We start from the raw sequence: 16,884 nt of genomic DNA on the forward strand, positions 1-16,884 counted from the left end.
ATGTTTGTATGTATGTATAACACAGATTGCTTTTGGAAGGAAGGTATATAAGGTATAGAGGATGAAGAGAACGCACAGCACTCTCGGAATACTGCGATGCTTTGCACACGAGGGTGGCACGTTGAGTGGAGCGCATACTCGTGATTGTGTCAGATGGCTGGGAAGATAGTGATCTGAGAATCTCAAGAGCCCGTGGCGTACCATAGCTACGCTACGAGTTTCATGAGAGTAACGACTGGATGGATATGTAGGTGTGTAGATGCTGATGCTGAAGCTTGAGAAGGATAGTTGGTCGGTCGCTTGGTTGGTATTGGTACGCCGGGTCTAAATCGCACCGGCTGAAGCTGAACTGAAGTTAGCTGGGTGCCACCAAAGTGCAGTAGAACGCGGCGGTTGGTCCGATGCGGCTTCCAAGGAGAAACTCTCGAGGGCCGTACACCACAATTGTCCGTTAGCCGTTTCAGCGTCGTCAATCCAAAGATCGAATACTCAGCTTGTCGTAGTCCTCGTTCTAGATCATCCTTTCCTCTAGACTCCTTGTCTCAAGAGGAGTTTAAACCACGTCGAGCACTCACCGCAACTATTTGGTGCAATCGAGAGAGTCTAATTTCTGTCATGTCCAATGGAGCTTCACTAATTCGGTCACTGTTTAATACAATATCATATCTTATATAATATATATATATGTGCTGTAATTACCAGCCATTCGTCTTTGAATTATGTATGGACGTTCAATGTTTATGACGGAAATCAACGTGGAAGCCCGGTTGAGTCTAGTAATTTGCGTCTATAAATCACTCGCAGGAATAAAAACTCTAAGAGTTTTACTTTAAGTTTAATATAGATTTTTTTAAATGTTGCCGCTCTTTTTTTCGCTCGACCGTAGTAAGACCAATCGTGGTTAACCAGGACCGGCAAAATAAAATAAAATAATCTGGTGGTGGTATTTTTATAATTCAATTTGCGACGGGTTTCGGCAAACAAGTGCCCTAAAAAGAAGTACGGATAAAATATTGAATGTGTAAATTAAAATTGAGACATAAAATAATGAATTTTATTTAACAGAGGAGTGCTGTTGCAAAAAGGAGGCGATAACAAAATAAAAAGACCGGCATTTAATGTCAGTGTAGGGCAATATGTGACGTTTAAAGCTCTAAGGGCTATATGCGTGGCCGAGGTGTGAGGTCTGCACGATCAGCTGTCACGCGGTGGCCTCGGAGTTTCTGCTACTACGTAATTAAATTATGTTAATACGCGACGGCCAATTTCTGGAGGCTGGCATCGTGTAATTTCCTATCATTACGTCACTCGTCGGGCGAGAAGACTGCGCACCAGTAAGGCTGTCTATCCTACTCTCTTCCCATGGCTGGTCTGTCCGCCTCCGGCCTCTTCTTCTTCTCTTGTCTTCTTCCGCAAAGTATATTTTCCCTATCTTTTTCTTCTTCTTCTTCATCTTTCTCTTCTTCATCATCCAACACCATTGGATGTGTATAATGAACGAACAAACCCATCAGCCATCGTTCGTGCCTTCTATACTCTACTCGGTTTCACCTCAATCTCATATATTTTGCATTTTACATCTCAACACACACCTGTAAGCGTCCCCGACCAACAATACCTCACTTTTAATTCACATTTTAATCTCATTTATTTATTTATAAGGTTATTTATGTTCAAAGTGAGTAAATAGAAAAAATATCATTTATACTTATGGTTTAAAGTATTTTCAAGCAGCACGGAATTTAAGAGGACTTATGTTAATTTTAGGTTATAAGAAACGCTCGGCCTAAGTGAAATCAACTTAACGTTTTTAGTCTTTAATTTTACTTTACTCGTTCTTTATTAAGTTTTGTTTTTATTTATTTTCGTTTCGCCGGCAATTATACCGATGCCTAGCCACTGAAAAATAAATGAAGGAGAAAAGTTAACGCTCTGTACCATAAACTAAAAGCCGAAAAAATAAAACGAGACGATGTGGTGTAAAAAATAAATAAATAAATATAAAATTAAATTAAAAAAAAAATAAAGTAACAGAGTAAAAAGAAAGCATTTGAAGTAAAAAGAAGAAAAATGTAGCGTGGAAAGAATAAGAGAGTTTTAAGAACTCGTCGGTGAGTACACTGAGATGAGAGGCTCAGAGAAAAGGTAGCTATGAAGAACTCAATATATATATATAAATATATATATATATATGTACACCTATACCACTCAAGGTACGCCACTGAAAGATTTAATCCCATCAGTTACGCGGTACAATAATCTCAACTTTCAAAAAGTGACTCAACGGACATTTAAAGGACTCACATTGGACTAATTTGAGAAAGCTTACCGGAGGAAAAAAGAGCAATAAAAAAGTAAATGATAAATAAAGTTGATAAAGTAATATAAGAGCATATTTGACTTTATACCAGTACTTAACTCTTTATTCCCTTAAGTTTTGATACATAAATAAGGGATTTTAATAATTGAGTTTGAATAAATGGGAATAAACAAGGACGTTGGGAAGATCCTTGGAGTTAATTGTTAGAAGCCATTATGTATTATTTAACGACGAAGGGACGATCTCCTGGCTGCTCATTATAACAACAGGCTACAGGTGCCAAGAGAGCCTCGTATGTGTGGTTCACTTTGGCCCGAGTTGAGTTTTACACCTGTACCACACGACTACCGAGTAACAACGACCCGGAGAATCAACAAAGTTCCGCCCGTCTACCCGCGTTATAATTAACTCTCTTTGGTACTACCAAAGGCATTATCCAGCTACTTCTACATATAATATATATATACATACTTACTCCATACTCCATACTCCATCCTTTCTATGTACGTAACATCATTTCCATCCTCCGGTGCTCACGTTAACCCCCGCGAATATCACCTTTATGACTTTATAGCGCACATCAAAGCCTTAAATAAACTCTTCACCGTAATAATTAACATCATTATTAGCAACGTCGAGGCAATACTAAATCAATTTAAATTCTTCCCCCGACTCATCAAATTCTCCTCGATAATTAAGATACATTAATGTCATGGACATAGAATATTATTGATCAAAGAATTAATATTTATTTATAAGATAAAGCTTCGGCTCAATATTGATGATTGGCGCCTGGGGTGAGTCTTCCAGCAGAGATTTATTCTTACCGATTTGGCATTGATGCTTTGGCAAGGGGCAACCCGACAATTAATCTACTTGCGGAGCGATGAGAGAATCCGAATGGAAATGGCTGGTGAGGGCCGACGCGGTTAACTCTAACCACAAACCGCAGACTGCAGAGAAACAGTATCAACATCAAAGTAAATCTGACTATCACTGTCTATAGTACTGTACTACTATTGTTATACTGTAGTCTCCGTAGACATTTAAAATGCTGATTTTGATAACTATCACTATTCCAGACCATAATTTCAAATTCGACAGATGGGGGCTCTAATTCGAGTAAAATCAGCAAAGTGATTCACTAATGTGACTAATGGTAAAAAATATTGTTACCCCCGAGGGTAAAGCTTTATCATGCATACTGATTAATATTAATACTACCAACTCACGATATTAATCTTTGTCCTTTTGCTATCTACGCTACCTATATGTCTACTATAATTTGATGGCTGTGACAATAAAATGATTTAACCAAACGGGGCAATTGAATTCTAGCAATTAATTGAATTGCCCGGCGAGAGAATCACTCGATAGAACGTTGACCGTTCGGAGTAGCTGAGAGTTGTGTTGTCGGATTTACCAAACCAACAGCACAAATCCCAGCATAAAACACGTGCCGGTACACGGGTATACATCAATAGCGTGAAAGAGCCCACAAGATTTGAGTAGTTTTATTTTATTTATTTATTTTTTATTTTTAAATATTTTTTTTGCTGTTGCTGATTGCTTTCTCTTTCTCTTATCCGTTGACCCGAAGAGCACTCATCCTCTGTTAGTGGCAATATGTATCGTACAAGCATGTGCTTGTCTACCAAATGTTTTCGACTTTTCTTTTGCCGCTGAGATCGGCCAGAGAGCAACAACCAGTCTTCTTGGGATGCGTCCAGGTGAATTTACGACCTGGCCCTTCTTCTCCTACCACCACCAAATTCAGTCACATGTGTGGACGTGTACGTGTATACAGAACCCAATAGCACGGTTCATTTCAATGCACACCCGCCTGAGAATAAGTATACAACGGCGCGTCATGCTGAGCCAAAAATCTTAAATATTCATAATTAAATATGCTAATGGACTGTGTCTTTAACAGCAAAATAATTATCAAAACGGACAATAGTTACGACGTATCCTCGCTACGGTATTATAAACTTTGTATGTGATATCACATCTGTACATGCAATATATGTGTAATATTATATATTACAGTGCTTTGTGTGTATGCTGTATGTTGTATGCATCTTTATTTATATTTTTTTAACCACCCATTCACCTCTCAAGTATTTATTTAATTAATCTATATATACTAATAATTTAGACAGACAGTAAATTCGGCTGTTTATTTCCCTGGTAATACAATTAATTAATTTATAAATTTATAATTTAATAAATAAATTCCTGGGTGCAGTCTTTTGCTGTTATGTCGGTAAATAACATGAAGTTTTAACTGTCTGGAGAGTTTTATCGAAGCTAAAGTACTTTTCGATAACCGCGAGAACTGAGAAGTTAAGAGATTGACAGGTTTATTATGAATTATGAATGAAATAAAAAATGCAAATGAGAGGAGGCATCTTCTTAGGCCGAGGATCTAAAGAGTGACAGCCAAAAATTGTAATGAAAAGAGAAAGAGAATAATGACTAGAGAAAGTGAAGAGCTACCGCGCATTGGACAGGCGAATACTCAGGAACGAATAAATCAAAGTAACGTGGATTGAGAATTTTATTAAATCATGACGGTCTGAGAGTGGAGCGAACGGAGAGCCAAGGCTTTCTCCGTGACGGGTTGAATAATCGGCTAACATGCTTAGTATACACATATAAATGTGTATAAGCCAATGTGAATGCTTAAGCTCAGGATGAAAGGAGTCGGATAGATAAAAAGTCCCCGCTAGCGAGACAGAAGATAGACAATAACAAGAAACAAACACACATACAGGCATATACCAACAGAGTTTGCTTGGATGTATAATACCAGTTGAGAAAAAATACCGAGCAAGAAATATTCCATCTCTTTTTCTGGGCTCTTGGAGCTAAACTTGGGTTGGATACAAGTCGCGTGAGATAGTCGCATCATTCCTCGCTAGACACTATTAATTACTCGTGTGTGTTATGTTTTAGAATGGTTATGTGTCGTATTAAATCCTAGGATTTGTTCCCCGACGTACATGAGAATCCCGCTGTTAAATTATATACACAACAATAAATCTTTTTAATTCAATCAATCCAATCAGTCCAATTAGCTTGTATTGGAGTAGTCCGCCTCAGAAATACTTTTACTACTTGTCTTTATAAATAAAACAGAAACAAATATAACAAATATATAAATAACTCACTCAACAGCAGCCTCGATACACTACTGCTACTACCACATTCAACAATTTATCCACCTATATCTATATATCTATATCTACAGTAAGAGCAACAACAGCAACAAATTAATTCAACCAATTTCTCAATACATACTTGCTCTCGATAGCAAACAACGTCTATATTATTACATCCAACATAAACTTGCCACTTATCGATTATTCCTCTTCCGTGGTCTCTTTAGCAGAACCTAACCACCTCCTTCTCCTCTCAACCTCCTTTTCCTTCAGCTAGTAGGCAGTGCTCTACTCTCTGGTGGAGCAGAGGCTTCTCACCCTCCGCCCTTCGCCCTTCCTATTTACTAACAACGTTCACCTCTTCGTCTTTCATCGCATGCAGCCTCTTGAGTAACCAACCGCCTTATGGGTACATGCCACTGCATTTAACATTGACGCCCGTTAATGTTCCTAGAATAATGTGCATTAACCTATACACATTCTCCCTCGCTGGCTCCTGTTTATATTATACATATTAACAGAGTGAGTCCCTTTCGTAGTTGACGGTGATGGTATTTCCCACTCTCGATCGACTGATGCACATTTTGAGGGCTCTAAATTCGCAACAGCAAGTGCTTCTACCACACCACCAAAGTAACCAGCCAGATTGGAAGGAATTTGTTAACCAATCGCGTTTGACACGATGCACCTACGACATATATTCACATTCACACTGAAGGGCAAAAACGACTACAAGAGTACGACATTCTCCTGTATATGTAGTGCTGGTAGGGCAAAACAACAACCCACCAGAAGCACCAGATACCCGGCTCGGGAACCAAAAGGTCGAAAGCTTAAAAGGAAGTTTTAGTACACCAGCTTGTGTGTTGTATTCTAATGTTATATATGTTTATTGTACACGCGATCCCCGATACCGGTATTTAGCATTCTGTCACGTGAGCTAATGCTGGATCTAGGGAACACACATTTTATATTTACGTGTTATCTGACACAATACAAATCGTTTTGTATTTTAACTCTCTAGGTCGAATTATTATCACTGACCAGTTGGTCTTTTTTATTCTAGAGTAAACTAGAACTTTGTTTACATGAGACATCATTTTTATTAATTACTATTTGTGTTTATTTTTCAGATTAACTCTGTAATTCACGGTAAACTGAGAACAAATAACAGATAAATCCAACTACAAATTGAACCAGTTATTCTTTTGTTTGGTAACTTTCAATTATTTAATTTTATTTTCAATTATTTACAATTTATCAGTACAAAAATATTTTTAAATTAAACAATTTTGGTCGTTGTAAAAAATACTATCAACATTTGCATTCTTTTTCACGCTTTTTGTGCGGCTACGTGTATGACAATGTTACTTTGTCATCGGTTACTTTGTCATCGCGTATTCTATTATAAAACCCTTTACACTGTTCCTGCAAAAAAATAAAAAAACAAATAAACCCACATCTCGACCAATGTAATTACTACACCGTAAATTTATAAAAAAATAGAGGTGAAACTTTCCATCACGGAGAATCTAAAAATAGCAGATAAAAGTTTCGTATAATTTTCCCAAGATTCCTCTTTGGTCTTTCCGGCAAGGGTTGCAGCATAACTCGATGCAAGCGTGTGTATAAATTAGACAAGTGACGGCGTCTAAGGCATCCAACACTGATAAAGATAAATTTTTGTTTTAAACCCAACGGATGAGGATGAATCAACAATAACGTCGTCCGTCGTCGACTCGACCCCGACAAAAGTCGCTTGTACTCGTTGTCGTTGCATTTATACCCACGAATTTATATATATATTTTTTATTCCTCTTATTTTATTTATATTAGGCGGGTACGGGCGTGTAAGTGAGAAAGAGTCTGTTTGCTGTAAAGATAAAAAAAAAAAAGGCATATAAAAACTTAAAGTGTCTGATGTACTACGCCTTACGTTCGCGTTATCGTGGATCGCGTCGAAAAAACACGTCGCTTTGTCCCCGAAGGCACTCTGTTGTTGGTAGTAAGCCGTGGATCGTGGATCCAACGATTATTTCGACTATCGTTTTGCCAAAAGAAAAACGGGATTCTTATATTCAATACATTTGCTTTCGTATTTTGTATTTCACATTTCGTATGTACCTCGCTCAAGATATTTTTATTTTTGTTTTTATATTTTTAATCTTGTAGATAAAAAATAAAACAAACAATGAGAGACTTGAAGCTCCTCTTCAGAGGACAACAAAATATTTTTATGATGAGAACAAAAAACAGGAGTAAAGATGAATAAAAATAAAATTAACGAAATAAGTTAAGTTAAATAAATTCTTTTTTAAATTGGCGAGTAAGGTTGCATTGTCCCGTTCACACCGGTAAGTTTCCGTCAGTGGCGTGCCAAAGGAGCATTAACGTGCCGACACAATCCACCGGCAAATGAGAGACCCGGTACTCGTACACTCCTATACGAGGTATACGAGGTTTACCCGGTTTACGGCCTCAGTCCAACGCCGAATGGCCAGAGACTCAACAGAGACCCAAAAACTAAACTGGTAGACCCAACAATTCCTATACAACTCGAGCACTACTAAATACAATGGCTGTAATTGGGAAACAGTCATACACGCTTAGCCTCGGTTGTTGGTTTGATGGACTCTGTACACGCCTTTTCCAATTTTCCGGATATTCTCGCAAATTTTGCCTGCACTGCAGACTTGATTTATTGATTATTGAATAATCCTAATTTGTTTTTGTCAAAAATTAATAATATCTATAAATAAATAAAATTTTGGTTTATTAAATAATGACTTTCGTTAAATTGCACTGTACTTTTTTAACAATTGACATTTTTAAATATATAAGCTCATCTCGATGTTACACTCATCAAAAGCTTTCATTTGAGTACCCACATGCATTTTTGATATATTTTTCATATACACATATATATAACATATATTTTAAAGATATAAGCTCATCCCGATGTTACACTCATCAAGAGCTTTCATTTGAGTACCCACATGCATTTTGATATATTTTTCATATATAAATATATATAATATATATAAATATATGAAAGATTGATGTGGGTACTCAAATGAAAGGTCTTGATGAGTGTTATATCGGGATGAGCTTATATCTTAAAAAATGTCAATAGTTTACAAGATACAAAGTCATTTCTTAATTATGTATCTAAAGATAGAGCTTTTTCGAATGCAGCCTAAATATTTATCGTCATAAATTGACTATTGGTGAGAATGATATGAAACTATGAAAAGGCACAACTCCGAGTCAAGACTTTTCCAACGATACCAAATTTAAACATAAAAACCCATTTTATCATATAAATATTCTGGCCACAAAATTTTGCTTATTCTCTTAATAATATAAATAATAAACCTAATAAATTAAAACCAGAGTTACAAGGTACCGAAATATGCAGGGTTATTCGAAGAAGGATAATTAAATTGTTGTAGGATGGGTTTGCTTGATCTTTGATGTACGAGGTTCGTTAAAATATTTAGTGAATGTCATGTCCAAGGTGGATTTAGACGTTCGATTAACTTAATAAAATCAATTGATCGATTTGTATCGAGTTTAATGTGTCGGTTGTTAAACTGTGAAACCGTGAAATTGAATTAACACGCACTTACCCCCTTGTCTCTTTGGATTACCCACAGCGGAGATCTGTAACAGCAAAGCCCAAAGCCGATGATGCTGCTCCTGCTGGTGTTGTTGTATATATACAGATGCATCTGTATCGGTATTTTTGTATGGAGATTCAGATATATTTATCATTACACTCAGAGGTTTGATTTAAAGTATCAAGAAGCTGATGAAACGAGATTATTCATGTATCAAACGAAAAGTAAAGGGGACCGCGAAATAACAAGCCAAGTGTATTTACAAAGCCAAAAAAGCAGCCGATGGATACTAAAAACCGAGGAACGCTCCAGCTAGTATCCAGCTTTAAATCATCGTATTAACATGTGCTGGGGCCCCGCGACCGTGGCGAATACATGAAAATGTTAAACGCGCATGAAGAGAGACCAGCCCGTCATGAGTTCGAAGAGAGAGGTCGAACATTTATAACATACATGAGAGCTTACGAGTTGGCCCGCACGGGCTTACAACTTACAACAAAATAAAATAAAGGGAGGAAATAAAAAAAAAAAAAAAAACTATATAAACTAAGAGAAGGAGAGAAGAGATATGATAAAAATCGAATGATTTAACAGAGTCGCTCGGTGTCTTAGCGAACATTGTGACGCCGTGGTACGAGGATATATGTCTCATGATATTGCTTGTCCAATAAATTTATTTCAGCGCCACTTTTTTATTTATTCACTCTTTTTATTTGTATGTTTATTTTTGGCTCTTTCATATATTTCATGATCATGATTACCGAAATAATAATGAAATGGCGCGCTAAATTGATAACCCAGTCGCGGTTATAATACTGAGAGTTGTGGCTATTTTTGGGTCAATTATGGGTTTGGTTGCAATCTAGGTTTCCACCGGCTTTGCTCGGGAATACACGATTTAGATTTTGAATACCCTGGTGTAGTGTGTAACGTATACCGTGTACCTGAAAAAAAGCTGATCTAGCGGTTGATCGGGCAAACGAGATTTTTGTGTTTGACTATCTATAGGTATATATGTATTTGGGGATCAGGTTTTTTCACAATTATTTGAACAGTACTCACATAACCCTTCAAAGGTTTTATCTTTTTTGCTCTATTTAAGTGAAAACAGAACGATTTTATTGTAGACCGGAAAAAAATTATCGTGCAATCGATTCGGGAAAAATTCATGTAAAATAAAATGAAATTCGTTGATCTAAATGAACCTAGCTCTTTGGCTAAATCTGTAAAAATAAAAGTAAAAAAATTTATCTTTTAAACCGAGAGAGGAATTTACTTCAATCTAGTTTTCAATTTTAGCTAAATTTAATTGAACTAGGTTAGAATTGTTTTTTAAGAAAAATTAATTAAATTAATTGATAATAAAAATATAAATTTATTCTTTTTTCAAGGTAGTTTAGTCCAAAAAAAATTTTTTTTTAATTATTGCTTTACATAGAAACAGTAAAGCCATAAACAACAAGCATTTTCAAATTAAATGAATAAATTAGTACTTGATTTACCAATAAACATAATCCCAAATTGCAGTATCACAACTAAATAGTCCCCAGGAGAAATGATCAGCTACAGAAAATAACAGTAGGGTTAGAATTATATCATCAGCTGTCTAATTTTCCAGCAAAACGTTTGAAACGGTTGGCCAAAAACTATTCCTAGCAATAATGCAAACCTATAATCCACCTTACCATTGTATCATGTTAATTGTAGTGCTATCCCTGTTCCGTCTACTTACTCCTATAACTAAGGGAGTTGTACAATTCAGTACAATATAACGCTAAACTTGCTCAGAGCTCATATTATACAACTATACCTAAGAACAACCACGTATTTGGTTCTTACAACGAATTAACTTGAGCCAACACTTGTCTCGCTCGGTTTCCGCTCTTCTCTTCGCGAAACTATATATTCTATCCAATAATAGTTGCTCATGCAGACACTGAATACACGTAAACCTTACACCGTGTATTCCATATTGTGCATAATAAACCCCAGCAAGCCGCAGACACTCACCTTATAAAGCAAAGGCGATGCTTGTGTGGAAGTATCGAGCCGGCCTTCCTAGACGGCTCGGTAACGCAGTCGACGGTTTTACAACGCGTTACCGTGAACGATATCTCTATTCCTCGAGACACGCGAACTTTACATGCCTCATCGGAGATAGGCCAATGAGCTGGTACATATATATACCCAGTATAGAGCGTGTGTTGTTTAGTTGTATCGAGTTCAATGAGAATCCCAAGTTAAATTGCAATCTAAAATTGCCGGCGATGGAGACGATATACTTACGCTTACATTATTACGCTTTGGTTTACTGGTACAACACACATCGAAGTTTCTCTTCTATTCCATCAACCGGCGATCCACACAACCCTGTAATGGCATTAGCATTACCATCAGCATTACCATTTCTATTGGTATTTGTAAATTTAACGACAGATTTAATATTAATGGACTGAATAAGAACAGCCAGGTCTTCCTTCCTTCGTTCATATCCACTTTGATAATAAGAAATTAAAGGATACAATATGTAAGTAATAAATATGTAATATGGAGGATGTAAGGCGTAGACGGAGACTGTAAGAGCAAGAGCAAGAGCAAGATCTCGACCAAGAACAAGACGATATATAGAAGCGATAGATGTAATAAAGGATAATTGAGTTTTCAAATCATTCGTTTTGATTACATCTACACAAGAGTCGTTGGATGAAACATAGGCCAGGTAATTACGGACCGCCCAGTTACAAAAGAGCAGGTGCCTGTCGGCTCTCTCTTCGAAATCGAAGTGTGAGGTTCAAATACTTGGACCGCCCTAATAGCCTCGGGGTTACAGGTCTCTTCTAAACTGGAAGGGACCCTCGCCTTGAGGTCTTACCAGCGAGCCAGCAAATAAAAATAATAACCACTACCACCACCAACATCAGCATCAGCAAACCAAAAAACAAAAACACTAAATAATATGAATAACACGAATTAAAAATAATAAAAAACAAGATACGCAACAAAACACAGCACGCCGTTGCATGCTTATTCGTATTCATCTGGCAACATCTGAGAATTATCAGTGTCTACCTGGTATTTTTAAATTTTCGAGTATCACAGACAACGCAGCTTGTGGGCGTAATTATAATTATAATTATAATTGAATAGACTTTTTTTTATTTTCCTCGGTGTAATTATAAGCGACACAGATGCTACTTAATTGATAGACTGGCTGTATAATATTCTCGCGACGAGAAGTTGGTAATCCACGGGCTTATGTGGTTTATAGCTGACCGTGTCAAGCTCCGGCTCTTGGTATGGTTTGGGTCGTGAAACCGAGACCAGATAGAGCCAAATGCCCAAACCTTTGCTACTGACTTTAGTTACTAGCACACACTAAACTGCCCTATCTTTCCTCCTCTAGTTGTGCTCCATACAACAGTTCTAGGTCGTAGTCCACAGAACAGGGCCTCACGCATTCAAACTAACCCCTCAATATCTCGGTTAATGCGTAATAGTAATGCTAGTATATACTGCCACTAGAACTACCACCACCAACTAACAAGTACAGCTTAATACCCTCGATCGTGAATGGACAACAACCGCGGGGATACCGGGGACTGCCTATGAACTAACTGCTTTGGAAATTGCACATTGTCGAGCTATATATATATATATTATTAAAGTATATGTATAAGTGTGTGCTGTGTGCTTCATCGTCTTTGTCTATACTACGCGACCACTCACGCACTCTGGACCAAGTGCTATTAGTGATACTTTTCACACTGCTAAATTTCGTTCCATTGTCTACTTTCTTCAGAAGTCTCTTCACAATATAATCTCTTATTCGTCATGCTCTTTTTGCGGGTATTGTCAACGATAGGGAGAATTATTCATTTAAATTACTATTGTTATAATTATTTTTGTTCAAAGCTCAATAATTGTTCTCATTTCTATTGATAATGTGTTTTCATTTTACTGGTTATTCGTTAAAGCAAATTCAAGTGATGATATGATTGAAAGCTCTGTTGGTTAGTGACTTACTTTTTTGCATTGTGGTAATATCGAGATCGGTTATTGGCATTTGTGAAAATGTCAGGATTTAAAATGTCAGCTACTCCCAAGATCACAAGCTAATATTAAATAATTATGTCATGTTTTATATTTAAAATTACTTCAGTGGCGTTGTTGAACTATCAGCTATTACAGTTGGTGATCTTTGATGAAATGCCATTTATTTAATTTTAACAGATTCATGATTTCCTAAATATTTGATCACTTTTTGATGGACTTTATTGGAAAAAGCAATACATTAATTATATTGAGATAAATATTAGGTCTTGGTTATTATAGCGAAAGTTTTAATACTACTTTTAACGTTATAAGGTAGTGTATTTTCAGCTACTTTATTTCTGTTTAAAAATTCTCCTCCATTGAAGTTATTTATTATTCAAAAATCGAGTTTCCAAATCAAAAATAGGTTACGTATTTTTATAGAAATTTTTCCAATACGGTCCTTTATAAATATATTGATTTAGACTTTTACCGTGTTTTCTGTATCAATTGCCGTGGGGCTATAATAAATTTTGAATCAACTCTCCAAGGGCTCGATATAACATTAATAATTTATCCACAATCTACAGTAATTAATGGGTAAAAAGTGACTGAAATTTATTTCGCGTATGTAGGTTACGCAAAATTTACAGAGCAACACACGTGACAGTTTATTTTAGACGAATTTGTACATTTTTTAAAATTAATCAATTAGCTTGAGGATCATTATTTCAAGTCAAATTTTGGAGGTAGTTTTAATTTTGCTAATAGTTCTGAAGTAATTTTTACAGAAACTAAAATTCTGTAGAAATCCTTGCCTAATTAAAATTAATGAATTTTTTAGCGTAAAAAATTTCCATGACAGTGACCTCTCGAGAAGAATTGAGCTGTAAAAAAAGGCAAACTGCAATAAGAATCAATCAGACGTCGAAAACAATTTTTCTCCCTAATGACACCGTAAAATAATGTAAATATATATCAAAGTTAAATGACGTCCAAGTCAAAAGGCATGTTGAAAATGAAAACGATTTGTTACTGTATCGTAATATCTTCGCAGGAGGTCGACAATATAAACTCTTAAGTACAGCAACAATACACAGCCTCCAGCATAACTGAAAAAAGTGCAAGGGCTTATAAAAAAAAAGCATTAAATAGCATCCATACTTCATACGTATGTGGATTATTTTGTACATTTTTTAAATACAGATCGAAGGCTGGATGCCCTGATCATGAAGGTACTCGCTTATGTTCCATCATACTCATGATCATGATCCTGCTCTCGCCAAGAGTTACTGAGTAGAGGGTAATCAATAATGACTTAATGTCCACCAATAACGGACACCATGGGTGGCACAACTCATTCGCCGAGATTCCCGCGGCCTCTCTTCTCTCTTCTCTCTTTTCTCTCCTCTTATTTTGTTTGTTCCTTTTAATTTTATTCTTACTCCTCAAAAGTTTATGTATGCTCTTATCTCCAAAGTATCCTACTCAGCCACGATCCATCGACGTTTACACAAACTCCATACAAGTACCGTTCATTTTCACCGTCATTACTTTTTTTTATCTTTCAACTAACCACCAATAAACAACCGATGCACACACACTATAAATAAATTCTCACGTACCTGGTAATTTAAAACTTCATGAACCATAACTAACAATAAATTAATTGACCGTCGATTCGAGCCTTTAGTCATAATCATCTCACATTTTTTATTTATACCACGCAATTTATTCAACTTTCGAAAAAAATATTCCCCGATAAAATAACTCAAGAAATTGTTGGAAAATATCAGAATTAGTCGACACCTCGATAATATTATCTCGTAATAATTCGAGTTAAATTTTTATCAAATTAAATTATTCTGTTTAATTCTAAAAATATCAAACTTAAATTAATTAAAATCTTACTAGTTAAAAAAAATTGACAACTTTATCAAAAACAAAGCTATAGCTTCTCGAACAAAAGTTGCTGTCTAATTTTATTTTTCTGCTTAGCAAGTTAGAGTTAGAGTTGGATTAACAAAAGTTTGCAAACTTATTTCCTATAAATACAGCCTATCATTAAACGGGGTATGTATAACCCGACAAAAATAGCAAACATTAATTTTAATTCAACATCTGCTTGATTTCCACTATTAAAAAGACCAAGTAATTTTTATTTTTACGATACAAAGGAAGAAGGGTGCGGGGGGCGTAAAAAATAATAACACTACAGCAAATGCTAATGATTTATTCAGAATTATTAATATATTTAATTAAATAGCGAGCATTTATCAAAAGTTGGTAGTTAATGCGAAATCCTTTCTTCTTGCTCGTATTATATTCGGATGTGTTACACAAAGGAATAAACAGACGATAGTGTGTATAATAAATGTTATACTTAAAGTTTATTAGAGATATCATTAAACAGCTGTGTGTAGATAAATAACAGGAGAATTATACTCATACTTGTACGTATAGTTCATTTCCTTTTTGTTCCGCATGGCAGTAGATTGAATCGATTCTGTAATAATAATTATCTCGATGACTTACCGGTCCGGTTACCGGCGTAATATCGCGCTAGATGAGTTGAGAGTGCGAGCGAGTAGAGTGAGTAAATTACCGAGAGCAAGTGAGAGACCGAGGAAGGAAGAAAGGGAGAGAAGCCCCGATGCGATTATACATTACCAGCGATGCGTTAGCCAGGAAGGGTAGATTACCGTAATGAACCCAAGCGACCCCTCTGTGCGGTCCAACGACTCGAAATATGGATAATCATAACCACTGCGCCGCGAATCGTCCACTACTCCGCGGAAACTTTACAACTCTCTCAATGTATATCTATACATGTGAATATTCCAATCTACCTATATTTATATATTTGTGCATGTATTAAGGCAGACCAGACGTATTTCCATCTTCCTCATCAGCACTGGTACCTTTACCGCCACATAACACCAGGCCTTATCACTATCACTCTCTTTTTCGTCTTCACCTTCACTCCTTCATACTTTTCACACAGACTTACCACATTTATACTCACATTTTTAGAGGCCAGGGTATTCATCTAACTCCCTTTTTACTCAACTCCCCATCTTCCACACTTGTTCTCTTCTCTTTTACACTACTCACGTTCTACTCACCTTCTCAGTTCGCTAACCATCTGAATCAATCCAGACCGTTTATCTTCCACCGGTATAAACTTGAATTATATCTTTTCAAATGGATGAAAAAGTCTTTTTTTATTCCATTTTCCTTTTTCTAATGTACTTTACTACTATTTACCACATTCATTTTAATTTCAAGAGAACGAGCTATTTTTTGAGGACATATCTTTATTAGCGAGTCAATTAATGTTGAATTTCGCGTTAATTCAGTTTTGCTTTTGTAAATTATGAGTGCAACGTACTTAACTTCTTTTCCTTCTCTATACATATTCTCTCGTAAAAAAATTTTCTCTTCAAAATAAAAACAAATCAAAAGTAGCAGAATGTCGAGCAGAACTGAAATCCTATAAATAAAAATAAAGTATCGCATTAGATTTCAAGAAAATTAGGGAGGGACGTCATTAATCAATTCCCGGAGGTCTAATCCATCAATCAAAAGTGTAAAATTCCCAAAAAGTAACTGAAGTCTTATATAAATCAGTTTCGCATTAAGTTTAAAACAAAAATGAACTTTCAAACTAATGAAACGAGCAAACAGCATAAATTTCATAAATAAAATATTATTTAATCAGTCTTTGGGTTAACGAGGGACAAAATAA

General features: G+C 36.0%; 1 protein-coding gene across 1 annotated transcript in view; it reads left to right on the forward strand.

The window, feature by feature from the left end:
• The window catches only part of LOC123269366 (latrophilin Cirl-like), a 256,846-nt gene that overhangs the window by 11,802 nt on the left and 228,160 nt on the right, over positions 1 to 16,884 (forward strand). The window contains exon 2 of the mRNA XM_044734995.1: positions 6,618 to 6,699. The gene's annotated coding sequence lies outside the window, so the exon portion shown is untranslated. The remainder of the gene's footprint in view (positions 1 to 6,617; positions 6,700 to 16,884) is intronic.

The sequence above is a fragment of the Cotesia glomerata genome, linkage group LG7 (genome assembly GCF_020080835.1).
Source record: "Cotesia glomerata isolate CgM1 linkage group LG7, MPM_Cglom_v2.3, whole genome shotgun sequence".
NCBI classification, from domain to species: Eukaryota; Metazoa; Arthropoda; class Insecta; order Hymenoptera; family Braconidae; genus Cotesia; species Cotesia glomerata.